This window comes from Lolium perenne, chromosome 3 (assembly GCF_019359855.2).
Source record: "Lolium perenne isolate Kyuss_39 chromosome 3, Kyuss_2.0, whole genome shotgun sequence".
NCBI classification, from domain to species: Eukaryota; Viridiplantae; Streptophyta; class Magnoliopsida; order Poales; family Poaceae; genus Lolium; species Lolium perenne.
In genome coordinates this window covers 151,510,717-151,520,152 of record NC_067246.2, presented here as the reverse complement: position 1 = coordinate 151,520,152, position 9,436 = coordinate 151,510,717, and the positions used below count along the sequence as shown (strand labels likewise).

Here is a 9,436-nt window from a genome sequence, read left to right as displayed (position 1 = left end):
GGTATCTCTGGTGTGTCAGTGATCGAATGAGGGGACGGGATTGAGGGTGCATCCCGATGGTGACCTAGCAGTGGCGTCGAGCATAGCCGTTCTGACCATGCCGATATCGGCATCGGCAATGTTTGGAGGCTGTGGTGCTCGAATCAAGGAGGGATTTGTTTCTTGTACGCCAAAAGTGATTTGAAACAAGTTTCGTGTTGAAGGTTAGGTAACGAAAGTTTGTAACTAAGCCCAAAATTATACTAGCGCCATGGTGAGGTTCTTTTTGATAGAGCTATACGGTTAGGCAAACTTTTTTGACACTTTTTAGATAGGGTTCCTTGTTGTTACACGTATGGCATCATGTATGGCAAATTTGGGATCATTTGGAGATGTTCGAAAAAATCACTTTGCTTAAACGCATGCCGTTTCGTCTCACTGAAACCAGCTTTTCTAACAAGGTGATTTATTCTACCTCCTCTAAATGACCTCAAATTTCATACAGCTGATCTTCTATACATAGATAGATAGATTGTTTTGTTTTTATATTTTTTCGAACTTTTTATTTCCCTTTATAATATCCAATTGATTTCAGGTCAAAACCTCGAAAAACAGCATCATGTATGGCATCATTTTCGCCATAAATTTCAAATTTTGTGAAACTTTCCCTTTTAGATATTCCTTGTTGTTATAGATATGGCATAATGTATGCCAAATTTGGTTAGGTCTCACTGAAACCAGCTTTTGTAACAAGTTAGGTTTTTTCGACCTTCTCAAAAGGGATTTTTTTCTACCTTCTCTAAATGACCTCAAAAATCATACAGACGATCTTCTATACAAAGATAGGTAGATTGTTTCGTTTTTACATTTTTTTGAACTTTTATTTCCCTTTATAATACCCATTTGTTTTCAGGTCAAAACCTCGAAAGTTAACATAACTAGATGGTGAACCCTTCCAAACTTCAAATACAGAGATAGATAGATTGGTTCATTTATCATTTTTACCGTGAATAGTAATGGCTACAAGAAATCGGTGATGGTCTATCATTTTTTGCGTGAAAAGTAATGGATACAACAAATCGGTGATGGTTTATCATTTTTTGCGTGAAAATTAATGGCTACAACAAATCGGTGATGGTTTATCATTTGGGATTTTCGTGAAAATTAATGGCTACAACAAATCGGTGACGGTTATCATTTTTTGCGTGAAAATTTATGGCTACAACAAATCGGTGATGGTTTATCATTTTTTGCGTGAAAAGTAATGCCTAAAAGAGTTTATAATTTTTAGCGCGTGAAAATAAATACAGAAAACCGCCCTTTAGCATACTTAGAGAGTGGAAGGTAACCGCCGACAGAGAGAGAGAGGGGTTATCCTGCCCGTTAGATCATACGATCAACGGTCGGCGGGCACGATCCGCGTGACATGGGCTAGACCAATCAGGGCAATGTTGCACGTGTGAGAGAATTTGTGGAGGGAGAGGGCAAAATTGAGTAGTATCAAGAAACCAAGGGCACCTATGTAATAAACAGACTAAGGGATTCAAATATGAGATTTAAAAAATGGAAAATGCGTGTTTTGTACAATAAAACCCATCTTGGCCTATCTCAAACTATTTGCAATACAAATATACATGAGTGTGAGAATTATGGCCTCATTTAGACAAAGTATGTTTTGGGGAAAGCTGTTTTGGGAAGGGCTTATTGTGGAAAACCATGCACCTTCATAGCTACTAGGTGATTTGAGAAGGCCTTTGAGAAGTGGCAATTTGTGGTAAAACTTGATTTATCTATGACTTATCTTTGTTTTGGGAACTGGCAATTTGTGGTAAAGACTCCATGAGTATGTGCCACTATTTTTCGGAATTTTTTGCACATTAAATGACTCATTTAACTAGTTAATCCCATTTGTTGACTGTCTGTTGACCAGTTTTTTGAGGGTAAAACTGAGCATATTGCACTAGCCAGTATTAGCACTCAAGGGGAAAACCGAGCACACAAGAAATGCTAGTATAATGCTCGAGGTTATACCTGAGTATATCTAAATTTCCAGGGTTAGACTCGAGGACGCGTGTTGCGGTGCAGAAATGAAAGACGTGCAATTGTTGACGCGTAGACGCCGGTCGCGGTGCAGAAGTCGAAGACGTGCAATCGTGGACGCGTGGCGCATTGCAGAAGTCCAAGACGTGCAGACGTGCAGCGGTGGACGCGTAGGACGCGGGTCGCATTAACCACCCCTTGCCTTTATAGACGCCTCCTCCCACTATCTCTGTCACTCTCACTCGCCTACGCAACGCCGCCTCCCTCACGTCCCATCATCTTCTCCAAAGCAAAAAACCCTCTCCCTCTCCCTCTCCTCTGCCGGCGAGATGGACAAGGAGAATGCCAATCCCATCGTCCACGGCGCCGTCGGCTCCAAGCGCGACGCCTCCCTCTTCAACGCCGTCCCCTCAACGGACGTCACCGCCGTCCCCTCAACGGACGTCGCCGCCGCCTCCGCCGGTGCATCGGAGGCTGCTGCCGCCGGTCGCGGTCAGATCCCGCCGGGATATGACCCCTACGAGCCGGTGCCGTACGTCCCGCCCCCGAACCCCTACGACACCTCCATAGAGGACCCATGGAACTAGGTAACTACGGTTTGCTTCCTTTTTTGTTCCCCATTCCTTTTTGAACCCTATTTGTGCTGGTGTAGATGGATCTGTGGATGGATGAGTATTGGGCTAATATTTGCGCCGATTTTATTCCATTTTGCTTTGATCCCTCCTTGATTTCGTTTAAGATTTGGGGTTCGGCCGTTCGGTTAATTTATGCAAGTAATAATGGGATCTCAATCAGTTAATTTATGCAAGTAATCATAGGATCTCAATCAGTTATTTTATGCACGAATCAAAAGATATCAACCGTTTAATTTTGCAAATAATCTGGAATGTGTTCAAGTTCAGATCTGGAATCTGTGTCTTTGCCTATGATGAATCGGTGGGCACAGATTTTTACAGGAAGGGTTCAGCGAACCATTTCTGTGTACAAATCTGTTGTGCATGAGCTTTGGTTCGCTTACACTGTCCCTGTAGACATATAATCGTGTCCACTCTAACTGAGGCTGCCTCTGTTTTTCTTAACTTTGTTATCATGCACGTTAGTCATCGTTGCAACTCATTCACTAATAAATTCCCGTTTGATATGGATCGGTATGCAGCGGCGACGTCGGCGGCGACGACGAGCACCATGACGTCAAGACTCGCCGAGATCTTTGCGGAGGCTGCGGAGTCGGCCGATCGTCTCCTACCTCGCCGTCGCCAAGGGTGTCTACGGGTTCCCCTTCGCACTAGGAGGCTCGGCGGCACCGACTTCAATCGCCTCCTCACGCATGCCGAGAACATCGGCCACACCAACCCCAAGGTCGGCGCGTCGGTGAACCCCAACTCCTTCCGCGCCAAGCACTTGGCGCTCGGCATGCACCTCCGCAGCATCCAGCGGGTGGAGATCTCCGGCGGGCGCATGCCTCCGCTCAAGCCCAAGGCTCCCAAGGGTAGCAACAAGTGGAGGCAGAGGCAGATGGGGTAGGCGGAGTCCTGGACGTGTGCTGCTGCTGCCTCCTCCATTTTGTTGTTGGGATCCCTTTGTTGTTAGCTAGTGATCCCTCGTTGTTATGTTGTTAGTATGATGGTCTTTGTCTTCTTTGTGAAGAACCTCGAACCCTACTATGTTTGGGCTGTTGAATGCAGCTTATTATCTATATTATCTATCCCTATTCTACTATATGACCTTGTGAATTTATCGTACATTCCCTGTAGATTTGCTTCGAGATGTAACTACATACATATGGACCTGTTGGCGTACTAGATTGGGCTCCCTACTAGATTTGCTGCCATATTGGGCAAACAACGAGGGCCAAAAGGCACAAATAATAATTGAAGAAAGACAGAAATGCAAGCTTCTCTAGATTTGATACTAATTAGGTGAAAAAAGGCAGAGAGAAGGAGGCAGAAAAGGTACTCTTAAAAGGGAAATGCCAATAGCCGAGAGAGACAAAACCCAGCTCCTGCTCACGTGCAACCAAACGCTATCTCGTCCTATCCCACGCTGTCCCTTTCTACCAGCCCCACGCGACGCGGGCCCACACGACGCGGCCCCACACGTCAGCACGGAGCGGTCAACTTAACGGGAATCCTGCCGTTTGAGCTTCCTTCTGCGGGTTTCAAACAAGCACTTGGGGAAAACTGAGGAAAAACTAAGGAGCTGGGGAAAACTGAGCACAACTAAGGAACGGAGGGCACGAAAATAGAAATCCCTAAAATTAAACCCTAATAAACCCTAAACCCTAATAACCCTAACCCTAAACCCTAAACCCTAACCCTAACCCTAAACCCTAACTAATTAGCATTGATAAATTAATTAACTTAAATTTTGACAAGTTGTCGAATGAAAATACGTACATTTAATTAAATTGCCTCACAATATATATATCGACGCGGATTTTCTACCTAGGTGACTAGCTGTGCATAGGCAGACTGCCGTTGGATAAAGGGAGCGATCAACATAGCAGATTGGGTCCTTTAAATTGTTTGTGGGTGCCAATGCTGTGAGCTTTTCCGTCAGAGTGCTTTTCTGTCAGAGTGCATGCACTGGCACATAGGGGGTAGAGCAATCCCGTGGAATTTGAATGCTAGCATGGATGAGCAAAAGGATCACGAGTAAATCAGCTATCCTCGTCGCTACATGAGTTCTGCAAGAGTTTTTGGATGAGACGAGTATAGTACATGTTGTTTTGTTGCTTCTATACATGCGTTCTGCAAGATTTTTCACGATTCAGCAAAAGGAGTGCGTGTCATTTTGCTGCACGTATCTACTGATCAAGACGATGACCAGATCACGTAGTCTGAATCTATCGGGCATGAATATTTTGAATGCAATGAATAGCTGGGTAGTAAACAATTTATCTACAAAGATGGTTTTTCTGAGTGATTAACTTGGTGTTAGTTTTCTGGGTAATTAAATGTCCTAGTTGGCCATGTGATTGGTACTAGATCGATTTGGGGTACTGCACTCGTGCACATACCAATGGCTTTGTCCCGAGAATATCTCTAGTGTAGGAAAACTAACCGTGGTCACTTTTCACGATATGGTGCATGTGACATCAAAAAAATTAGGAAAGAGCGATCAGAAATTAGTGCTGTAAATTCTGTCGGCATAAGAATGTACATACAAGAATGGTGCTGCTAGGCAAATAACTTATAGAAGTTGCGGACATGAATTGAAACAACATGCGAATTTGTGTACTAAGGTACAGCTAGCATCTATGCCGAAAACATCATGAAGAAAAATAGATCATGCCGAAACTACGACATGTAGATGCCCCGATGCTCGGCACCAAGAGGAGCTTGGCCGGAATGGCACGGAGAGGCGGTTGCGGTTGAACCGCAGCCTAGGCATCGCCGCCATGGACTCCGGGATGCTCCCGACCAGCCCGGCATTGGACAGGTCTAGCGTGGCCAGGCTCGCCATCTTATCCGAGCCAGAGCACATTAACCTACCTCTGAGCGGGTTGTTGGCTGCAGGTCCTTCGGCGATGCCATGCACTGCAGGAACTCCGACATCCCTTCGATGAGGCTCCAGAGGTCGAGCAGCATGAGTCTCTCGTGCTCGGCGAGCTCCGGCAGGAGGCTTCCTTCTAGCAAGTTGTTGCTAGGCCCTTGAGTCCACCTAGCTACGGAGGCAGAGACCCGTTAGAAAGTTCTTGCTCATGTTCATGATCATCAGTTCTTGGTCATGTACATGACACAGATTTTGAATATCATCATCAGTCAACCACTCAACTTATTACACAAACATGAAAATTGAAAAGAACATGAGGCAGATGCTAGATGCAGACACGGAAGGGTCACATGGTCAGGTACAGTTTTCTTGGTAGCAGATGTTAAACAGGTTAAACTAACCGTATTATGAGGTTAACCAAATAAAGGTAGATAGTTTTAATCACTGAAAAAGGAAACAATGACAATTTTAGACGGCTGCGGTACGATTGTTCATGGTCTCCACGTCATCCTTACTAAACCAGTAAACCAAAATTAACGATGCGAAATAATGATGACAAAATGCTGATCCGCTACCAAAATATCAGTAAGATGAGAAGATGAGAAAAAAATTCTCCCAAGGATCACACTTCTGTGCTTTACCAGCACTCAGATTGACACGCCCTACGATTATTAAACGTTCCTGATACATAACAACAGCCTATACTGAAGAGCGCAAAACTGACATGGAAATACTAGTGTCTCCATTTGTAAGACTAGAAGTGACTTTTTCTCCGGTCACAGTTAGCCTCAGGGGATTTTTTTAGACAACCGCTAAATTGAGAGGAAAGAGTTAAGTAGAGGCGAAACACTTCAAAGGGGACTTTTTCTTGAATTGAAGCAAGCACAAAATTGCAAAGACGGGTGTGGGTGTGAATTGAAGAATGACACAGATTGAGTCATCTGGAGTTCTGTCAACCCCCCTATGATAAACAAAATAATGAAATGAGCATAGATCAATTATCTAGACTTAAGATTGTGTTGTTTTAACATAACACATGATTATTCAGGTTGTATCTTACAAGATAATAAAATGTACATAGATTAGTTATCTAGACTGAAGATTGTGTTTTTTTAACATGACACAGGTTTGTTCAGGTTGTATCTCACAAAGCAACTATGGATGACAACCAGCATAAGTTCAGTCTGCGCCCCTGCTACCCGTCTAGCCCATTGACGCGGCCATCGGCCTTCCGCCATGGTCCAGTCAGCAGGGGCTCAAATCAGCAGAGAAAAAAGGAAGCTCGTCACTGCCTCTCGACAAGTAGCTGCTCCTCCTTCAAATCCCAAAAAACAGCAACTAAAACATGTACCTAGAAACTGATCGGAAAAAAAGGATGTGAAGCAAATCCACGTACTGAAGTGCTAGAACTAAACTAAAATGATAAACTCTGCGAAGGTGGATGGTAGAACATTGGTGAGCCCCAGATCGATAGCTGGCCCCGACTCCAAAAGTTTTTGTCTCCAAAAAAAGCAAACCTAATTCGAGTAAGAGAGAGGAATTACAGCACATTTGAATCCAAAATTGTTGGAGCTGGAGCAACATCAGACTCCCATTCTAGTTTTTCCAAAACAACCCATTTGGATTTTTCCAGTGAGCACAACAAAGAAAAATCAACATAGACATGTTCCATCAAACGGTGAAGAAATTTGAAAAATAACGAGGTGAAATAAATTTGGATCCAGAAAAATGGGTCAACCTCAAATGCTAAATAGTCTGCACATGCCCCCGCCCGCCGTGGATGGTGCTCACTACGCTCCAGGCGGTCGACGCAGTCTGCTGCCCCAAGCAGGGCCTGGGCTGTGATTTTTTCCCTGCTCAAGAACATTCGTGCAACAGAATATCATTAAAAAAAGATAGGAAGAAACCAGAGGAGGATGTGGCATGGATCTTGAGTACCAAGTACAACCGTGCAGCAAAAAATATACAATCTGGATTAACATCACGGACGTGATTAGTCTGTACATCCAAGTCAAAAAAAAATTCAGAAAAGATAGAAGAAACGGAGGTGGTCATCCACAAAATTCCAGTACGGAAGCGCATAGATCTTGAGAATCAAGATGAACACTTCATAAAATGGGATCTGGATCAAAATATATTAGTAGATAATTAATGGAACATTTCCCTCATAATTTTTACCCTTTATTTGAATGATCATGGGATCTGGATCGGAAGACACCATGTAAAAAAATCAACAGCAAACTGAATCCATTGAACAGTGATGCAAAATCCAGATCGAGAAAAGGACGTGAAGAACACCAAGATCGAAAAAATACAACGACCGACCTCGCTCGTGCCTCCGGCCCGTCGTCTCCCTCACCACAGTACCACTTCGGCGCTGGGACATCGGCCGGCTGTGGCAGATCGGAGGGGGAGGTTCTGGAGGGGCACGGTTCCTGGCAGAGGGGAAGGAGAGAGGAAGAGAGAGAAAGTAACTCGATGGGTACCAAATCACCTCGCAGCAAAAAAAACATGCATAAAAAAGGTCTACGTGAGTGTGCTCTTGATGTAACGGCTTATACTGCCGACGTCAAGAATTCCGTTGGCTGGGCATCTGGCTGTTCTAAAACCAGTGCTCAGAATAATATTCTGAGCACCACTCGATCTATATAGACGCGATGCAACTGCAAAATCGTTGGACCGAAACGACACACGAAGAAAGCCCAACTTCCCCACGGCTGACCCACCTTCTTCCTCGCTCAAGCAGGCTTCCACCGCCGGCCACGTGCTCCCCGTGCTGCCGCCGGAAAGCCATTCTCCTCCAGGCCCCTACACCGGCGGCGGAAGACCGTGCTTCTCCAGGTCCCCACGCTGCCGCCGGGAGGCCATGCCTTTCCTGGTCCTCCGCTCCGCCGTCGGTTCTGGTCCGCCATGCCGCCGCCGGGAGGCAGTGGCTTTCGTAGTCGCCGGCGCCGCCTCCGGACGTCAAGCCGCTACTGGTTCCCCGCGTCTCCGCCTAGAGGTCGTGCAGTTCCTGGCTTCCATATCAGGATCGCCTTTGGTCCATGCTGCGTCGCCGGGCTCCCAGGTCAGTCTCAGGTGTACTGGTGTTAGCTCTGCCCCCTCGCAGTTTTGTTGTGCGGCTATCCAGCAACCCCTTTTTCATCGCCACACCTCTCTCTAACCTGCTGCTCCACTATTTTGATAGCAAAGAAAGCAGATCGATGGATTCTGACGATCGTGCGCACAAGCTGTATGTCGTTATGTTCGCACGAAAAATGGGCAAAAGAAAAAACTTTATACTTCTCTCTGCCATGTCTTGTTCTGGTAAATAATATAATATGTGTACTTCCATTATTTCCGTTGTATTGATTCAGTAGACTATGAGAGAGATAGCTAGCAGGAGTTTCAATTACCGCTGGATTTCCCTAATTTCGGATGTCCATATTAGTACCATTCTTGTACTGTACGTAAGTTGTACATCTTCGATTTTAGTAGAGTTCCAGCTGGACACACTGCAGCTAATTCCTCAGGGCACGCACGTGGATTGTGCTGGTTGTCGGCCTGCCGGCCAAGCTCCACAAGCTCGCAAACAGCCGGCTATGGCTTCCACCATAGCCACCCCAAAGTCCAGCCGGAGCTCTGTACTGACCATGGCCTAGCTCCACGCCGAAGTACAGGCTCGTCCTCATGAGCAGCTCGTCCTCTCAGGCTTGCAGCAGTGTGCTTGCTCTGCTCTGGCGGGAATTCCCGGCAGCCTAATGATCCCTGATGTCTCCCTTCCTTGAACTCCTGCCATCGAGCTCTGGGGGCATCTGCCAGCGGGGCAAGGAACGCGAGGGACCGATGCAGGTTTCTCTACCATTCTGGAGTTCAATCCAAATTTGCTGGTATGGATTTGAAAAGGATGCAGAAAATAGTGACTAGCAGGAGGAAACGAGCT

General features: G+C 45.7%; 2 long non-coding RNA genes across 3 annotated transcripts; one reads left to right on the top strand and one right to left on the bottom strand.

Annotated features, from left to right (window-relative positions):
* Positions 1–5,125: 5,125 nt before the first annotated feature.
* LOC127327125 (uncharacterized) lies at positions 5,126–8,058 on the bottom strand. 2 transcript variants are annotated; one of them, XR_007868404.1, is made up of 3 exons: positions 7,840–8,057; positions 7,253–7,367; positions 5,126–5,686 (listed from the first exon to the last, which is right to left on the bottom strand). It is a non-coding gene; the product is annotated as an uncharacterized lncRNA (long non-coding RNA). The 2 variants fall into 2 exon arrangements; XR_007868405.2 differs by having other exon boundaries at positions 5,126–7,367; positions 7,840–8,058.
* Positions 8,059–8,212: 154 nt separating this feature from the next.
* On the top strand, positions 8,213–8,925 carry LOC139838497 (uncharacterized). The gene is made up of 2 exons (XR_011755501.1): positions 8,213–8,581; positions 8,702–8,925. It is a non-coding gene; the product is annotated as an uncharacterized lncRNA (long non-coding RNA).
* Positions 8,926–9,436: the final 511 nt, after the last annotated feature.